Source organism: Lipotes vexillifer, unplaced genomic scaffold, assembly GCF_000442215.2.
Source record: "Lipotes vexillifer unplaced genomic scaffold, Lipotes_vexillifer_v1.1 scaffold235, whole genome shotgun sequence".
NCBI lineage: Eukaryota > Metazoa > Chordata > Mammalia > Artiodactyla > Lipotidae > Lipotes > Lipotes vexillifer.
In genome coordinates this window covers 150,669-171,017 of record NW_006791020.1, presented here as the reverse complement: position 1 = coordinate 171,017, position 20,349 = coordinate 150,669, and positions in this window count along the sequence as shown.

Genomic DNA, 20,349 nt, shown 5'->3' with positions numbered 1-20,349 from the left:
TCTCCTCCCTCCTCTCTGCCAGGACACATAGCAGGCATTACATCCTCAATGATGATCGTTTTTAACTCATGAGCCTGTTATGAATTCCCTGTTTCTTCTAACTGTCTGAATTCGGGTCAACTCTCCCTAAGAACCACAGTGTTAGTCCCTCTTCTGCAAGGAGATTGGGACCAAAGGGCAAGAATTTCCCACCCTCCCTCTCGATTTCTTCTTAGTTCAATTTCCAGAATATTGCAGAATCCTTTCCTTACTACTCAAAATGGACCAGCAATCTCAAATTCTGTGGCCCTGATGTCTCTGCTTTGCTTATCTGGCCCTTGTCATGTTCTGCACAACATTATTTATTGCCTTTCTCATGGATAGAATTTAATCTAACTAGGGAAACAAAGGTAGGTATCTCATGGTTTTGAACTATTGTAAGCCAGGCAGTGTCAGAAAGTTTATGTAGATTATCTCCTTGAATCTTTTTTTTTTTTTTAACATCTTTATTGGGGTATAATTGCTTTACAATGGTGTGTTAGTTTCTGCTTTATAACAGAGTGAATCAGTTATACATATACATATGTTCCCATATCTCTTCCCTCTTTGTCTCCCTCCCTCCCACCCTCCCTATCCCACCCCTCCAGACAGCCACAAAGAACCGAGCCGGTTTCCCTGTGCCATGCGGCTGCTTCCCACTGGCTATCTACCTTACGTTTGTTAGTATATATATGTCCATGTCTCTCTCTCGCCCTAACACACCTCACCCTTCCCCCTCCCCATATCCTCAAGTCTGTTCTCCAGTAGGTCTCTGTCTTTATTCCTGTTTTACCCCTAGGTTCTTCATAACATTTTTTTTTTCTTAAATTCCATATATATGTGTTAGCATACGGTATTTGTCCTTCTCTTTCTGACTTACTTCACTCTGTATGACAGACTCTAGATCTATCCACCTCATTACAAATAGCTCAATTTCGTTTCTTTTTATGGCTGAGTAATATTCCATTGTATATATGTGCCACATCTTCTTTATCCATTCATCCGACGATGGGCACTTAGGTTGTTTCCATCTCCGGGCTATTGTAAATAGAGCTGCAATGAACATTTTGGTACATGACTCTTTTTGAATTCTGGTTTCCTCAGGGTATATACCTAGTAGTGGGATTGCTGGGTCATATGGTAGTTCTATTTGTAGTTTTTTAAGGAACCTCCATACTGTTCTCCATAGTGGCTGAACCAATTCACATTCCCACCAGCAGTGCAAGAGTGTTCCCTTTTCTCCACACCCTCTCCAGCATTTATTGTTTCTAGATTTTTTGATGATGGCCATTCTGACTGGTGTGAGATGATATGTCATTGTAGTTTTGATTTACATTTCTCTAATGATTATATCTCCTTGAATCTTAACAACAACCTCATAAGGTAGGTCTTATTATCCCCTTTCTAAGTTGAGAAAACAAAAGTTCAGTAAGATATAAAACATTTGGTTATTGCTATTTGGACTTGAAGTATACTGACTCCAAGGAGAATACTCTTGTTTTTAAACAACTTTATTTCCAACCATGTTACATGAGGACAGAGACATTTTCTTTTGAATTACTTATGTCTAGCAAAGTGCCTTGCATTTAGGAAGTATTCAAACATTCTTGTTGCCTGTCTTTGTGTTCTCCAATACCCCAGTATTCTCAAAATAGATGTCCTCCCCCAAAGAATATTGATTAATTAATCCATTGATTGATTTTTCTGTATAACCTTTAAATATTCCCAGATATCATAAATTTTTAATATGCATGTACTGACTATACAATCAAAACATACTATTATTGATCACAGAAATATTGTTTATTATCATTCCTCTTTCTGGGTTTCGGATCATTTTCCTTAAGTAGGTACCTTATATTTGTTTTCTCAATTTCTATGTTCCTAACTTCAATCTTGTGTTTTATAAATCTGATTTCAGTCCTAGCACTGTTAAGGATTTCAGGATTTGTGCCTTATTTATGCCTCTAAATTTTCCTCCCTCTGGAAACACTGAAAGATATAGGTATACAAACTATCATAGTAAAAATTAAAGGCAAACTGTTATTCTGCTGGTGTCTAGAGTGCTATATCCCAGTTACCAGTGCTCTTAGAAAAGTTGACCATGGCTTGGACCAGGGAAGTCCTTGCTTCTTCCATCCTCTCCTCTAAATCTCAAATAGTCAAGCATTGCCAAAATGGCTTTGGACCCAGAATGTTTCCCAATCTGTTTCTTTCTTGCCCTGGTTGTAGCAGATGCACTGAAGGAAGTTATAGAAGGGTAGAAGTGTTGTTTCTGGGAAGCAGGCCCTGAATATGCCTGATAAGTATATTAACCATGTGGAGAGGCAGAAAGGCAAACAAAATGCAGGATGGCTGAATGGGGCCCAAAGGGACAGACCCTGCCCTGGAGGGTTTAGCACATGGGGCAGGAAGTGGGAGTCCTCTCTCCACAGTTGGACGTTGCTGTGCAACACACAGGGACCTTGATCACTAGCAAGAAAAAAAATGGCTTTAAGTTTCAGACTTTTATAACTTAGGTTGAAAGCTTCTCTTCCTTGTGAGAAATTAGTGAGGATGATGGGAAGAGGCCTGGATGAAAATTTGTTTTACAGTAAGCACAAATGCTCTTTCTATGCTCCCTGGAGAATCCATTCAAAACTTGGCCACTTCATCTGGCTTTTCCCTGTTAACTTGCATTTATTAGTTTTATCTTTTTTTTGCACTTTGAATGGTAGAATGGAGAGATCAGCACTAATGTGCTGATCCCGGCAGGCCTGAGACCCAGGACAGCCAGTCCTGTGATGTCTCTTGTTTCTAGGTCTAGGCATGTGCCATTTGCCTTATGCTCTCTGAAGGCTGACTACCTTCACTTCAGTTGTCCACACTCACCTTCTCTTGAGCCTTCCCTGAGCATCTCTTTTTCTGCTGCTTCCTTCATTCTGCAGGTTGGGCTAGGGCACACCCCTCTGTGTTCTCCTGAGGTCCTGTTCTCATCTCTAGCATGTAGTTTTGTAACTACTTAATTAATTGCATCTCCCCCATCCCACCTCCCTTCGCTATGAGCCTCTTAGGGCGGCTCCTGGAATGGGATTAAGGTTCATTGAGTACCTCCAACTTGCCAGACATTGTGCCAGATGTGTCCTATGCTTTATCTTAATAAATTTCTGCACCATGCCCTGTGAAGTGGATTTTATTATCTTTATATTATAGATGGGTAAATGGTGGCTTAGAGATATTAAGTAGCTTGCCCAAGGCCATTTATTAAGTGGTAGAGCTGGCATTTGAATCCAGTTTTCTCTGATACTCCAGCCCTTGCTTTTCTCCTGGTGTTGCCCTTCAGGTTCTCTGGTATCAGTGCTGACTTGTGCATTCACTGCTGGCTCCATTAATACTGCTGTCTTCACTTCACTTTTCTGACCTCCTATCAGGGCACCTCTAGCCACGGCTGAACCTGTCAAGTTCTCCGTTTCCTGTTTCTGCTTCTAGGTTTTTCCTGTTGACTAGATTTGCAACTCAACTGACAGAGAGTGACTGATATCCCCACTCATTTCACTGTCAAGGGTTGGGCCTGTCAGCACTCGGTGAATAATATGCTGGCCATGGGCACTGATCATAAATAGTTCCCTGTTCGCTGTCACGGTCAAACTCACCTCCTCAAGTTGTGAAGTTCCAGATGGGCTATTAACAACAAGCTTCACTGTTTGGTCATTTGATTTTTCCCTTCAGCAGAAGGCTCTCCCTTTCCCTAGGTTTGCATTTCTGTATCCTAAGAGGAAAACATGGCTCATTAGTAATGGAGCACATATGCCTTTCCTTGCTTATCATGAATTAACACTGATTAGAGAAGCAAATAGCAGTCTTTTTTTCTTCTCTTGCCATCCAGTCAGAACAGTGACTCCAATTTTATTTGTCTGTTTTTCTTGCTTTCTTGGCTTTCTCCTGCTCACCATTCTCTTACCAAATCTATTGTAAAGAATTTATATTCATGGAGTATTTATCAGGTGCCAGGCTCTGGTCCAAATGCCTTATGTGGATAAACCCATGTGATCCTTGCTACAGTTCTATGGTATGGGAGCTACTCAAGGCAGCTGAGAACATCTGCTCTGGACATATGTACACTGCTCCTATCCGGGGCTCCATTAACAGGCACCAATATGAGCAGCACCCCTGGGTCTGTGTAGTGCCACTCTCCTGGCACCATCATCACCTCCTTTTCAGAGAGGAGGAAGTGGAGAAGCAGAGAAGTTAAGTAACTTGTCCCAACTCCCCCTGCTGTGGTAGCATGTTGGAACTCAAACTAGGGCAGCCTGGCTCCAGAGCCTACTCGCTGCCCTCATTGTACTGCTTCTTCTCCTCTCTGCCTCCCAGTAGAATCTAGAAAACAGAATTGTTTTTGGTTAGGTATTCTGGGTAACTGAGAGTAATAAAACTGTTTTGTTCCAATAAATGTTCTTGAAAATCTTTCTAAAATGACTCAGTTGACTTCCTACTCTAATGAGTCAAGTGCTCAGTGAACTGGGCTTGACCCAGTTCACTGACCCTCTGTGTAAGTGAGGGTCCTGCAGGTCCATTCTGAAACTCTACTTTCATCTCTGGAATTTCCATCTAGGTGGAGAAAGTATAGGAGATTAGAAGAGTCTCTCCATAAAACAGGACTTAATTCAGACATCTGACTTCAAAAAATTAATTCTTCCTCTTTGTGCATAAGCTCCCCTGGGTCACTAAAATAGTAGATTTCCTTATTTTGACTGTTATGTTAGCTTGCAGCTGATCACTGAATTGATTTGACAGAACTTTACTCCAAATCACCTTTCAATGCAACTCAAATAAGCATATATACTCTGATGATGGGATAGAAACATTTTTAAACTATTCCTTTTTTATAGCACTCCAAGAGACCTTAGACATAATATATTTTAATCCAAATTAGAAATTACTTTACTGCTTCTATGGATTTTTAAAATGAAATCTTTGCTTTTGTATCTTTATTAACAGGGATCTCACCACACCTGAGGACTGCAGAGGCCCACTGAAAGGGCACCACTTAGATTAGCTTCTAGTTCAACTGATCACTACTACTCTCAGGCAGGTAGTGTGGCCTGGGACATGTGCTTTAGAAGGCCCTACAAATCACAAACACATGGAAATATGATAAATTAAACCTGTTTGTGTGTTTCCATTTCTTGGGGTAAGGTACTTAGAGCTGGTGCAGCATGACCTATGACTCTAAATATCTGCTTTCAGGGCTAACATGATTCAGGAACCAGGGAAAATTTTCCCCTCATCTTTCTCCAAGTCCTCAAAACACAAAGCACATGTGTCTGAGTGACATGAAGGCACGTAGGCTGAACACTGTGGAAGCCAGAGGCAGACAGTGCTTTGGAGTATGGGAAGGATTTGAGTGGAGAAAACATGTAGTTAAGATAAAAGACAAATTAATAAGCATATGTAGTCTTTTTTTCAGAAGGCAGGAGGACACTCAGTTTCTTCAATAGAGCTGAGTTCCATTTCTCTTACTGCTCTTCAGGGTCCATTTCATGATTCTGGAGGTCCTCACAAATCACCATCGTGGCTGGGGAATTTTTGCAATAGTAAACAGTTTGTATTATTTTCAAATTTGTATGTATATACAAATGCAGATATAACATACATGAAGAGTGATACTGATTCTTTACCCTGACAGATAGATATTGAAAGCTAGTACAGTAAATATTTTTATTTAAAAATGCTTAATAGGGGTGGTCTTGCAGGAAGCTGGAGGGGTTTCAAGGAGGCTGGATGGTGGCAGCCACTTTGTGAGCAATGAGACAGTCTCACTGCACACGGTCAGGAAAGGGTTTCCCTGCATAATTCTAGCCCAGGCAACTCCGATAAAGCTTACAAAGGAGAGTAGTGTAAGGTGAGGAACGAGGAATTTCTCTGGAAGCACGTGAGAAACTGTGAGAGGACTGCACTGCCTTTGTGCTACTTTTACACACTTTGTGGGTACGTCTTGAGGGCACAAGGATGCACTGTAGGTCAACGAATGCAGTGACCAGTGACTCAATTCTTGTAGAACTGGATGGTGAGCAGCATTCTTCATTTTACACCAGGCTTCTATTCCAGCTGCTGCTAAAGGATAAGATAGCATAGCTAGGGGCACAGTCAAGATGGTGGACTAGGAAGAGGTGGAATTCGCATCTCTGCACAACTAGGGCACCTAAGATGACAGGAGGAACCCCCAGTGACCAGGTAGGATGTGGGGCACGGGGAGAGTGAATGGGGAGGAGAAAGTGGAGGCAGGATGCGACTGACAACGCTGAGGAGCTGCTGGGGGAGGCAAAGGGATCCCAGGCTTGAAAAGGGAAATTGTGGGACCACTGAGAGGGCAGATGATCAAAGGAGAGTGTGGCCAGGTTTCCCCTGCTCACTTGTGTCCCCAGGAGCCTGCTGAGATCCTGGGCCTGATCCTCTGCCCACCAAGACCCCCCAGCTGGAGGGAGGGAAGGGGAGCAAAAGTAAAGGCCAGACCTCCAGGAATGGCACCCCTGAGGGGTGGGTGCAGGAGAGAGGGGTTCCTACACCCAGTGGGAGCCACCCATGGTTAGGGGTCCAACAGCGATGGGGGAGACACTGGGGGAGACAGTGGGGGAGAGGTGCAAAGGAATGGAAGGGAACGGATCAGTGCTTTCCCTGTCAACTTAGGCACCAGGGAGCCTGTTGGGCTCCCAGGCCTAATCCTCTGCCTTTAGAGCCTCCCTCCTGCCCTGCAGAGCCCAAGCCTCACACCTACAACCCCACCCAGGGCCTGACCTTATACTTGGAGACCCCCTACAATGCACTGGGCCTAAACCCCACCCACACAACATCACCCAGGGCCTTACCTCCAAACTCCAGAACTCCACACTCCAGGGGCCCTCCTTTCCACGTGCTGCCTCTCCCCTTACTCACAGATACTAAGCAGAGGCCCTGCCCCATGCTTGAACATCACCCTGCCTAGGCTGTACCCCATGTTCAAACATCACACTCCACATGTCTGTGTCCTGTCCCACCCTAAACCCCGCCCCTGCCTAAGTTCCACCCCCACCAAACTCTGCTCCCATAGCCAAGGATTTCTTTGTTTTTTTCTTTTTTTCCTCCTTTAGATTGAGGTTCTGTTTTACCTTGCTGATTCATTGTTGTTGATAAATTTATATTTTTATTTTTTCTAATGAATCTTTGCTTTTTCTAATTTTATTTTATTCTTTGTACTTTGTTATTGTTCTCTCCCTTTGGCTTGTTCTCCCCTTTTTAAAATTATTTTCTTTTTTCTGTTGTGGTTTTATTTTACCTTGTTGCAGTTGTTTCAATTATATTTTTATTTTTCCTAATATGTTTTTTATCTTTCTAATTTTATTTTGGTTTTTATTCTTTGATATTGTACTGCTCCATTTTTTTCTTTTTTCTTTTTCTTTTTTCTTTTTTTTTTTGGTGGTATGCGGGCCTCTCACTGTTGTGGCCTCTCCCATTGCAGAGCACAGGCTCCAGATGCACAGGACCAGTGGCCATGGCTCACATGCCCAGCCACCCCACGGCATGTGGGATCTTCCCAGACCAGGGCACGAACCCGTTCCCCTGCATTGGCAGGTGGACTCTCAACCACTGTGCCACCAGGGAAGCCCTTTTTTTTTGCCATGCCACTCAGCTTGTGGGATCTTGGTTCCCAGGCCGGAGGTGGGGCTGGAACTCCTGTGGTAGGAGCTCTGAGTCCAAACCACTGGACTAACAGAGAACCACAGACCACGGGGAATATTAATCGGAGTGAGGCCTCCTGGAGGTCCTCATCTCAGCACCAAGATCTGGCTCTATCTAACTGCCTGCAAACTCCAGTGCTGGATGCCTCAGGTCAAACAAGCAGTAAGACAGGAATACAGCTTCACACATCAAAAAGAAAAAAAAATGAAACGCCAAAAAAAAAATGTTACAGATGAAGGAGCAAGGTAAAAACCTACAAGAACAAATAAATGAAGATGAAATAAGCAACCTACCTGAAAAAGAATTCAGAGTAATGATAGCAAAGGTGATCCAAAATCTTAGAAACAGAATGGAGAAAATACAAGAAACATTTAACAAGGATCTAGATCTTTGCTCTAAAGAACAAACAAAGAGTGATGAGAAACACAATAACTGAAATTAAAAATAATTTAGAAGGAATCAATGCAGAATAACTGAGGCAGAAGAAAGGATAAGTGAGCTGGAAGATAAAAGAGTGAAAATAACTACTTCAGAGCAGAATAAAGAAAAAAAAATGAAAAGAATTGAGGACAGTCTCAGAGACCACTGGGACAATATTAAACACACCAACATTCGAATTATAGGGGACCCAGAAGAAGAAGAGAAAAAGAAAGGGACTGAGAAAATATTTCAAGAGATTATAGTTGAAAACTTCCCTAATATGGGAAAGGAAATTGTCAATAAAGACCAGGAAGTGCAGAGAGTCCCATACAGGATAAATCCAAGGAGAAACATGCCAATACACAAAACAATCAAACTATCAAAAATTAAATACCAAAAAAAAAAAATGTTGAAAGCAGTGAGGGAAAAGAAACAAATAACATACAAGGGAATCCCCATAAAGTTAACAGCTGATCTTTCAGCAGAAACTCTGCAAGCCAGAAGGGAGTGGCAGGACATATTTAAAGTGGTGAAGGAGTAGAACCTGCAACCAAGGTTATTCTACACAGCAAGTATCTCATTCAGAGTCAATGGAGAAATTAAAACCTTTACAGACAAGCAAGAGCTAAGAGAACTCAGCACCACCAAACCAGCTTTACAGTAAATGCTAAAGAAACTTCTCTAGGCAGGAAACACAAGAGAAGGGAAAGTCTTACAATAACAAACCCAAAACAATTAAGAAAATGGGAATAGGAAAATACATATCGATAATTACCTTAAAGATAAATGGAATAAATGCTCCAACCAAAAGACACTGACTGGCTGAAAAGCAAGACCCTCATATATGCTGTCTACAAGAGACCCACTTCAAATCTAGGGACACATACAGACTGAAAGTGAGGGCATGGAAAGAGATATTCCATGCAAATGGAAAAAAAAGAAAGCTGGAGTAGCAATTCTCATATCAGAAAAAATAGACTTTAAAATAAAGACTATTACAAAAGACAAAGAAGGACACTACATAACGATTAAGGGATCAAACTAAGAAAAATATATAACAATTGTAAATATTTATGCACCCAACATAGGAGCACTGCAATACATAATGTAAATGCTAACAGCCATAAAAGAGGATATTGACAGTTACACAATAATAGTAGGGGACTTTAACACCCCACTTTCACCAATGGACAGATGAACCAAAATGAAAATAAATAAGGAAACACAAGCTTTAAATGATACATTAAATAAGATGAACCTAATTGATATTTACAGGATATTCCATTCAAAAACAATAGAATACACTTTCTTCTCAAGTGCTCATGGAACATTCTCCAGGATAGATCATATCTTGGGTCACAAATCAAGCTTTGGTAAACTTAAGAAAATTGAAATTGTATCAAGTATCTTTTCTGACCACAACGCTATGAGACTAGATATCAATTACAGGAAAAAAAAGGAAAAATACAAACACATGGAGGCTAAACAATACACTATTAAATACCAAGACATAACTCAAGAAATCAAAGAGGAAATCCAAAAATTCCTAGAAAAAAATGACAATGAAAACACGATGGCCCAAAACCTATGGGATGCAGCAAAAGCAGTTTTAAGGGGGAAGTTTATAGCAATACAATCCTACCTCAAGAAATAAGAAAAACCTCGTAAAACCTAATCTTACACCTAAAGCAATTAGACAAAGAACAAAAAACCTCAAAGTTAGCAGAAGGAAAGAAATCATAAAGAACAGATCAGAAATAAATGAAAAAGAAATGAAGGGTTTCCCTGGTGGTGCAGTGGTTGAGAGTCCGCCTGCCGATGCAGGGGACACGGGTTCGTTCCCCGGTCGGGGAGGATCCCACATGCCGCGGAGCGGCTGGGCCCGTGAGCCATGGCTGCTGAGCCTGCGCGTCCGGAGCCTGTGCTCCACAACAGGAGAGGCCACCCGAAAAAAAAAAAAAAAAAAAAAAGAAATGAAGAAAACAATAAAAAAGGTGAATAAAGCTAAAAGCTGGTTCTTGGAGAAGATAAACAAACTTGATTAACCATTAGACAGACTCATCAAGAATAAAAGGAGAAGACTTAAATCAACAGAATTAGAAATGAAAAAGAATTATCAAGTGACACTGCAGAAATACAAAGGATCAGGAGAGATTACTACAAGGAACTATATGCCAATAAATTGGACAACCTGGAAGAAATGGAAAAATTCTTAGAAAAGCACAACCATCCGAGACTGAACCAGGAAGAAACAAAAAATATGAACAGACCAATCACAAGCCCTGAAATTGTAACTGTGATTGTAAAACTTCCAACAAACAAAAGCCCAAGACCAGATGGCTTCACAGGGGAATTCTATCAAACATTTAGAGAAGAACTAACACTCATCCTTCTCAAACTCTTCCAAAACATAGCAGAGGGAGGAACACACTGAAACAATTTCTACGAGGCCACCATCACCCTGATACTAACACCAGACAAAGATATCACAAAAAAAGAAAAGTACAGACCAATATCACTGATGACCATCGTTGCAAAATCTTCAACAAAATACTAGCAAACAGAATCCAAAGGCACATTAAAGGGATCATACACCATGATCAAGTGGGGTGTATCCCAGGAATGCAAGAATTCTTCAATACATGCAAATCAATGTGATACACCATATTAACAAACTGAAGGATAAAAACAATATGATAATCTCAATAGATGCAGAAAAAGCTTGTGACAAAATTCAACACCCATTTATGATAAAAACTCACCAGAAAGTAAACATAGAGGGAAGTTACCTCAACATAATAAAGGCTATATATGACAAACCCACAGCCAACATTGTTCTCAAAGGTGAAAAACTGAAACCATTTCTTCTAAAATCTGGAACAAGACAAGGATGCCCACTCTCACCACTAATATTCAACATAGTTTTGAAAATTTTAGCCACAGCAATCAGAGAAGAAAAAGAAATAAAATGAATACAAATCGGAAAAGAAGAAGTAAAGCTGTCACTGTTTGCAGGTGACATGATATTATATATAGAGGATCCTAAAGTTGCTACCAGAGAACTACTAGAGCTAATCAATGAATTTGGTAAAGTAGCAGGATACAAAATTAATGCACAGAAATCTCTTGTATTCCTATACACAAATGATGAAAAATCTAAAAGTGAAATTAAGGAAACACTCCCATTTACTATTGCAACAAAAAGAATAAAATACCTAGGAATAAGGAGACAAAAGACCAGTATGCAGAAAACTATAAGACACTGATGAAAGAAATTAAAGATGATATAAACAGATGGAGAGGTATACCATGTTCTTGGATTGGATGAATCAACATTGTGAAAATGACTCTACTATCCAAAGCAATCTACATATTCAATGCAATCCCTATCAAACTGCCAATGGCATTTTTCACAGAGCTAGAACAAAAAATTTCACAATTTGTATTGTAAAACAAAAGACCCTGAATAGCCAAAGCAATCTTGAGAAAGAAAAACAGCTGGAGGAATCAGGCTCCATGACTTCAGACTACACTATGAAGCTACAGTAATCAGGACAGCATGGTCCTGGCACAAAAACAGAGAAATAGATCAATGGAACAGGATAGAAAGCCCAGAGATAAACCCACACACATTTGGTCACCTTATCTTTGATAAAGGAGACAAGAATACACAATGGAGAAAAGACAGCCTCTTCAATAAGTGGTGCTGGAAAAACTGGAGAGCTACATGTAAAAGAATGAAATTAGAGCACTTCCTAACACCATACACAGAAATAAACTCAAAATGGATTAAAGACCTAAATGTAAGGCCAGATACTATAAAACTCTTAGAAGACAAAATAAGCAGAACACTCTATGACATAAATCACAGCAAAATCCTTTTTGACCCACCTCCTAGAGAAATGGAAATTTAAAAAAAATGCAAACAAATGGGACCTAATGTAACTTAAAAGCTTTTGCACAGCAAAGGAAACCATAAACAAGGCAAAAAGGAACCCCTTTGAATGGGAGAAAATATTTGCAAATGAAGCAACTGACAAAGGATTAATCTCCAAAATATACAAGCAGCTCATGCAGCTCAATATCAAAAAAACAAACAACCCAATGCAAAAATGAGCAGAAGACCTAAACAGACATTTCTCCAAAGCAGATATATAGATTGCCAACAAACACTTGAAAGAATGCTCACCATCACTAATTATTAGAGAAATGCAAATGAAAACTACAGTTAGGTATCACCTCACACCAATCAGCATGGCCATCATCAAAAATGTACAAACAATAAATGCTGGAGAGGGTGTGGAGAAAAGGGAACTCTCTTGCACTGTTGGTGGGTATGTAAATTGATACAGCCACTATAGAAAACAGTATGGTAGTTCCTTAAAAAACTAAAAATAGAACTACCATATGACCCAGCAATCCCATTACTGGGCATATACCCTGAGAAAACCATATTTCAAAAATAAACATGTATCACAATGTTCATTGCAGCTCTATTTACAATAGTCAGGGCATGGAAGCAACCTAAGTGTCCATCGACAGATGAATGGATAAAGAAGATGTGGCACATGTAAACAATGGAATATTACTCAGCCATTAAAAGAAACCAAATTGAATTATTTGTAGTGAGGTGTATGGACCTAGAGTCCATGATACAGAGTGAAGAATGTCAGAAAGAGAAAAACAAATACCGTATGCTAACACGTATATATGGAATCTAAAAAAAAAAAAAGGTTCTGATGAACATAGGAGAAGGACAGGAATAAAGATGCAGAAGTAGAGAATGGTCTTGAGGACAAGGGGAGGGGGAAGGTTAAACTGGGACAAAGTGAGAGAGTAGCATTGACATATATATACACTACCAAAAGTAAAATAGATAGCTAGTGGGAAGCAGCTTCATAGCACAGGGAGATGAGCTCAGTGCTTTGTGACCACCTAGAAGGGTGGGATAGGGAGGGTGAGAGGGAGATGCAAGAGGGAGGGGATAGTGGAATATATGTGTGCATATAACTGATTCACTTTGTTATACAGCAGAAAGTAACACAACATTGTAAAGCAATTATACTCCAATATATATGTTAAAAAAAATAAAAAGAAGATAGCATAGCTTCCTTGTTTGATACCAGTCAGTTGTTAGGGGAGCAGGGATTTGATTTGATATCTGTTTCCTTACAAATTCATGCTTTTTCCTGTTTACCTTCTGATCTGGAAAGTTGTACACTGTTTGGTAATATATGGGCTCTGCAGTTTCCATACTCTTGCCATTACGTGTAGGTAGAATTTTGACTTATAGTATATTGTTCATTTTACTTTTACTGTAAAATTTAAATTTAAAAAAATGCTTAATAATATTATATTTTCAAATTATTAAATAGTTCAACTTATAAAAATAGTTTCAGAATTTTATTTACTGATTATAATTGATATCTTACTTTTTAATTTTTAATATTTTAGAATAAAATTAACTTTAAAATGTGTATTAAATATTAATTTTTCAGTATTACATAAATTTACATTTTATCAAAATACACTAAATGTATATACTTTGAATATAGTTACATTGAAAATTATAGATTATTATGTTCAATAGAATCCAAATTATGTGAAAATATTGGTAACAGCATAATTAGTAATTTTATTAAAAAGAAGTAAAAATATATTTTGTGCCATAAATATATTACTTGTAAATTATGAATGCATTTTAAACATCATAGGTCCATCTACAGAATATTTAGATCTATGATAGTAATTTTAATGATAATTATGTCATCTTTTGTATTTTGCCAACTTTAATTTTTAAAAAGTATATATCTTTTGATATTGGGGTTTCAATGTATATTGTCCAAGATAGGAGGCTGGGACATATTTAACTGTTTGTTGCTTAATTTTTAACTTTTAAATAGTTAAGCACAGGTATGTGGATCACCAGTTATATTCTAGCCCCGAATCTTTCAAATGTGATGCCCTAGCACCACAGATTAACCTTAGGGATCATTCTGCCCGTTTATAAACTGGAGTTCATGATCTTTCATGGCTGTGGTAAGAATCGATAATGCACACCAAAAAATTTGTAAATTACTAAGCACCATTCTAATATGTAAGGTATTGTTTAGCATCACAGTCTAAAAACAATTTTTAAATGTTGAATGATAATTTATTTCCACAAAACTTAAAATAACAATCTTCAAGTAGAAAGAAACCTTTAGATAACATATATCACTTCTCTTTTCTTCCCTCTGCACTTTCTGAGACAGCCATTTTATTCTTTGATACTGCTGTTTTTAGAGAGTTGAAATGTGCCCCTCCTTCCATTTTGTAATCTGCCCTTATCAGAGGTATCATCACTGCTACACCTTTTTCTTGGATGTTACCTCTCTCAAACCTTTAAAATTCAGATAATTTTCAAAGACATGTTAAATTGCAATTTAAAAACACTTTCACCTCTTCTGAGCCTTATTCCTTTTAAAAAGCAGTCATCAGGACACAATATCTCTGTTTTCCCTGACATTAAATTTCTCCCAACATATACATATCCAAGTGTACCTGTCTTAGATGTCATGAATTCTAGGAAGACACGATCATTTTCTCTTCTGTCTTATTTCTAAATTATTAGTTTATTTTCTCATTTGTCAGAATTAAGCCCAGGATAACAGCTTCTCTCTTTCTTTCTTTCTTCTTCCCAGCACCACATTCATCAGTAAGAAAAGCTAAAGTTGCATCAGATACTATACCTTTAGCATAATTAAATAATTTCTTCTGTTGATGAGAGTTGTGCATGTATAAACAGCATATATAAGGGAATTACTGAAATGATGCATTAATTTTCATTTTCCATGACTGTGAAATCATCTGTACCCCAATCTAACAGATGCCCTGAACAGAGGGAATTGAATGTAGTAGGAGCAATGATGATGAGTTAGAGACATTTCTAAATATTTGTTTTAGTAAAATTCCTACCCGAACCTTGAAACACTGTTGTTGTTTTTTCCCACCCTATAGAACATTGTATCCAAAGATCTATGTGGAATAAATAAAAATACAATTATATTATAGAGCTGACAGTGTGTGTATATAATATTAACTGCATTAGGTAACATGGCAGCAGCTTAGAGTGAAGTTATGAAGGCTCACATCTTCCTCCTGCCACCTCCCCTCTGAGTTATCAAGTGATGGATCATTTGTAGTCAAAAGTAAACCCTGTTGAGTTGCTATACCCAACTTAGGTTTGTACCAGAATTAATTATACCTTCTGCTACTTTGTAAAGGAGTCTCACCAATAAATTCTAATAAACAGGAGTAGAAAGATTTTATTCATGCCATTCTAAAGAAATTAGAACATAGTAGTGTTATTTAGCAATGCAGATGTTATATTATTGTGTTGTTTATATGAAAATGGATATGACATGAAGAGGTATATCAAAAGAGTAAGAGAGAGATTTGAGCTGGGCTACTGTTTTGATTATGCATATTTATTCATAAGGCAGAAGTCGCTCCATGGAACCTCTTTTCCTAAGATGGATTACCTATTTTTGGAAGCTTTATTCTATATATTTTTTATTATTTAGAAGTGTCAATACTACCAAGGTACAATATTTATGAGTGCCTTGTTTAAATTGTACCTTAATGTCCAGGGTTGCAAGACATGTTGCTAATACTTGGTTGCCCAGTGAGCAGGGCAGATAATGATGTGGTGCTGTCTGTTGGCTGCTGGGGAATAAGCTGGCAGTACATGGTCTGAAAACAGTAATTGCACTGTGACTCTGATTTGTTGTTATGGATATAATGTTTCACCAACAGATCACCTAATTTTCTATTTTGATTACTCTGTCAGGACAATATCCTTATGCACATATTTTATTTTATGTCCTCGATAGCAGTATGCCCAAACAAAATCTATGTTAACCATCTTATTAAAGAATTAAAACAATTAGATGACCTCCATACAGACACACACACACACACACACACACACACAATCAGAGAGAGAAAAAGAGTGAGAGAGGGTGTGTGTGTGTGTGTGTGTGTGTGTTTCTTTCTTGAAATATTCATGGCATTGTAACTTAAGGGGTACTTTGAATTATCAATATCATGATCCAATGTCATGACCCTTTCTTTAGTAGACCAGTCACATCCAAGTATTCCATATGTTTCAAAAAGAAGGATAAAGTGTAATAAACTGAGAAGTTAATAATTTAGAAGTTCATATCCTATCTGGGGCAGATTAGGGTTAAAAAAGCAAGGTAACTTTGCAAATAATTTTCAACTTGGTACAATAATTACATCCATCTTCTAAATTGGTGCAGGCCCTACAAATCTTTCACAAGACCTTATACTCCCAAATTCATTCCCACTTTACATTATGTCCTATCCCTTCTAGCTCAGAACAGAACACATCAATTTCAAGTTTTGAGTAGTTATATCTCATTTGACTCTAACATGCTAAATCTTCCAAATATGTTGAATATAGTCCTCTAATCTAGGATATCCTGCCTGCTTTTCTGTGTTTGAAATGCTCAAGTATTATCACGTATAGATCCAGTGGCAATTCTCCCATGTGTCTTTTTTATAATTGGTTATACCAAACAACAAGGACAAAACAAATATTGTATAACATATTTTTGTACCAAAAGTACACATTTGTTTTTATTTCTACTTCTCACTCTCTTAGTTAAGTGGGTGAGATAAGGGAGGGACCTAGTTGAAGTACTTTAAAATTTGAACACTCTGACAATAGAGGTAAGCAGTCAAAATAGAGGAAAGAGACTATCCTGCAATCTCCAGATTCTTTTAAGACTCTGGGTCATCTTGTGGACAGAGGGCAGGTAATATTTCTCCCTGTGGTCCCGATGGTTGCAGTCACCAAGTCCCATAGTCCAGTTGCCCTGAAGAGGAGATGCAGTATCTGCCTTTTCATGAAGCTTCTGAAGATGTATCTGTGATTTTTACAAGTTACCAACAGATGTGACCAGGCTTACTTCCGTGACAACTGAGTCATTCCAATTAAAAATTCAAGAAAACACTTGCATCATCATAAAAATGTGATAGAAATTTTACAACTTCTGCAAGTAAGTCTTCAATTAATTTCGCCAATGGTATGATAGACACTATCCAAAAGAGATCTCATTACATAGTTAATACAAGGCAAGAAGATAAAATAAAACCAAGTCCAAAGAGGGACTTCCCTTGTGGTGCAGTGGTTAAGAATCCACCTGCCAATGCAGGAGACACAGGTTCGATCCCTGGTCTAGGAAGATCCCACATGTCGTAGAGCAAATAAGTCCTTGAGCCGCAACTACTGAAGCCCACGCACCGCAACATCATGCAACTAGAAAAACCCCATGAGCAGCAACGAAGACCCAATGCAACCAGAAATAAATTTATTAAAAAAAAAAAAAAAAAAAAAAAACAAGACCAGAGAGATTTTTCCAAGGGCTGTGCTTTTGTTGCTTCAAGTCCCAAATTCCATCTTCTCCCTGAAGCCCACACTGACCATTCCAGCTCACCAACTTTAGTCTTCAAAAGCATGTAGTGACACTCAGTAATTCTGCTATTTTTACATCCTGCACATATTCTTAGTTATCTAAATGATCTTCTGTTTTATCTTTGCCTTTTCCTTTCACTTAGGATATGAGGTCTTTGAATTCAGATGTATAGTAGATTCCTTTTATTTGGGGTATTTATATTTTATAAAGTTGCCCAAACTCTGAATTAGCAAATACTGAACCATTGTTCCTAGGGAAAATATATCAGAAATGTTAAGTGATTTGACCGAGGCCACTCCACTAACACGTGCAAGGGTTGTGTTGCCATCCTCTGGTCATCTCTATATGAGGGCTAAAACAAGATGGAAGAGCATCATTTTATTTGACCTCAGCTGGGAAATACAAGTTGGAGACTTAAATTTTTCACCACTTTGGGCATGACCATGTATGCCTACAATGGCCTGAAAGCCCATAAGTATTGATTTTGGGGTTACAAATAAATTTTAGCAGTATGCACATTTGCAAATATGAAATCCATGACTAATGAGGATTAATTACATTTGTCATATTTCTTTGGATGCCTCAAACACTGAATACAGCCTTTTGCCAGTAGTGATTGCTCAATAAAGCTTTGTTCAGTGATGGGCTGGGTGAGTGAATGAGCTGATAGCCCCAGAATCAGAGAGCAAGGGCTGGTTTATTTCTTGCTGTTTTGTAGTACACCTCCCAGTGTGTTGAAAGATGCACAGTGAATGTGTTGAGAGCATGGACTCTGGAGATGGAGGGTCTGGATTTGAATCCTAACTCCACCATTATATCCACCTCTATGAGTTCAGCCTCAGTTCTCTCCTGTATAAAATGGGACATAATAATAGTCCTGACCTTAGTAAGTTGTTATAAAGATTAAATAAATTGATATTTGAAAAGAATTTAGCAAGTACCTGGCATATAGCATTATATAAGTGTTTCATAAAATTAAAAACAGAAACAAAAACAAAACTCAATGTCATATTCTTAATACCTAGCATTGTAATAAACTATTTTTATTGTATTTCTATAAATTAATACCTATAACTTTCCATTTCTCTATACTTATTTGAGAGAAAACATCCAACTGCCTTCTTCAAAAGAAGACTAGGAGAGTACAGTGAAAACTGTATTGAAAATATGAACTTAAAGAAATGCAAAATGTTACTACAATTCCTTTGTATGCAAGTCTGGCAATCTTCAAAACCAGGATGTGGTCTCTTTGGTCTGTCCTAGCAATACCTGAAATTTGTACTTTGTGGTTCACCCAGTACATGGACAGGTAGCAATTTTGTTGTGACTTTCTCACACTTAATGTCTTTGAACGAGCTGACAGAACTCACTGCTGCACTGCCAGAAAATAACCATTTAGGGTGGAACTGTATACATTTCCTCCCTTTTCTACCAATCGACAGGTTATTACTTAAGATAGAAACGAGGCCCCTGAGTTCATACTGGAAATCAGGGAGAAAAAAATAAGAAATGATATGTTGTCAGCTTCCCTGAAAAGGTGCAAGGCACCAGAACTTCACATAAAGACTTTATTGCCTTGCAAAGAAGGCGTCGTAGCATTCAGATATTACCTACATCTGCTTTAATGATTCCATTTAAGCTGTCATTTTCTGCATTTACCTTTCAGCATTCAAAAGCAACTATACTTACATGTTCACAGCCAATGCATTGCCAGCATTTATAAAAGTGGGGTTGGGTGAGGGGAGAAAATGGTATATGATGTATTTCAAAGAACAGTTTTCGTCCAGAAAATTAGTAGTAATTTTGAGGCTACTCTTAAAGGGAAGTAAAGTTTCTTCAGAGATAAAAGGTGCTGACACTGAATGAAAGAGAAGAGGAGAGAGAGAAAGAGAGAGAGAAGAGAAAAAGAGAGAGACAGAGAGAGAGAGAGAGAGAGAGAGGCAGGCTAAATTCACTTTCTGGTCCTTCCTCTCTCCACTCTTTTTCTATTTATTTGATTTGCTGTCAAGCACTTCTGTGGGGATTGCAAAGAAGCTGGGGATGAAGTCACCCTGCTTTTATTCCCAACAAGAGCAGTTCTGATCAATAAAGGACACAAATAAAGGTGGCTTTTCTGGGGATTCACTTTGCTGCTTCTGAAATGGGAGTAATTAATGGTGGCTATGGCTTCCAAGGGGCTGTGAAGAAGGTCTCAATGTCTCTATGCTCCTTAGAAGCCCCACCATGACTTACAATCTAGAAATGCAAATCACTTTGGATGTGGCAATTTTGTTATGGGTGGTCAAATATTCTTAATCAAATGCTGAAACTTCTTCTCTAAATAGGCTTTATTTCTCAAGTTTAAGCTTAAATCCCATCACCACTGCCTCTGACCCCTCCAACCTCCAAGGGTTCTCTTCCTCCTTTAAGTTCCTGGGACTTGGGTTAACCTGACTCTGGTCTTCACTTTGAGTGATGAACTAGGACATTTATTTGTTTACATGTTTCTGTATATATGTTTATTTTCTTAGCTCTCCAATTAAAACTTAATTTTGTGAATTCAGAGTTACACTTCTTGGGGTCACTCATGCCTCCTGCAAGACACATTTCAGAGAATAAGTGTTTGAAACAATAATAGTCTGTCTGCTATTTTTCTACTAGAGGCGAGCTCAAATCTACAGTTTATAAGACTAAGTCTATTCATTTTTTGGACTCCTTCCCCTGCCTATTTTGCCTATTAGGGGATTTTCCCTAC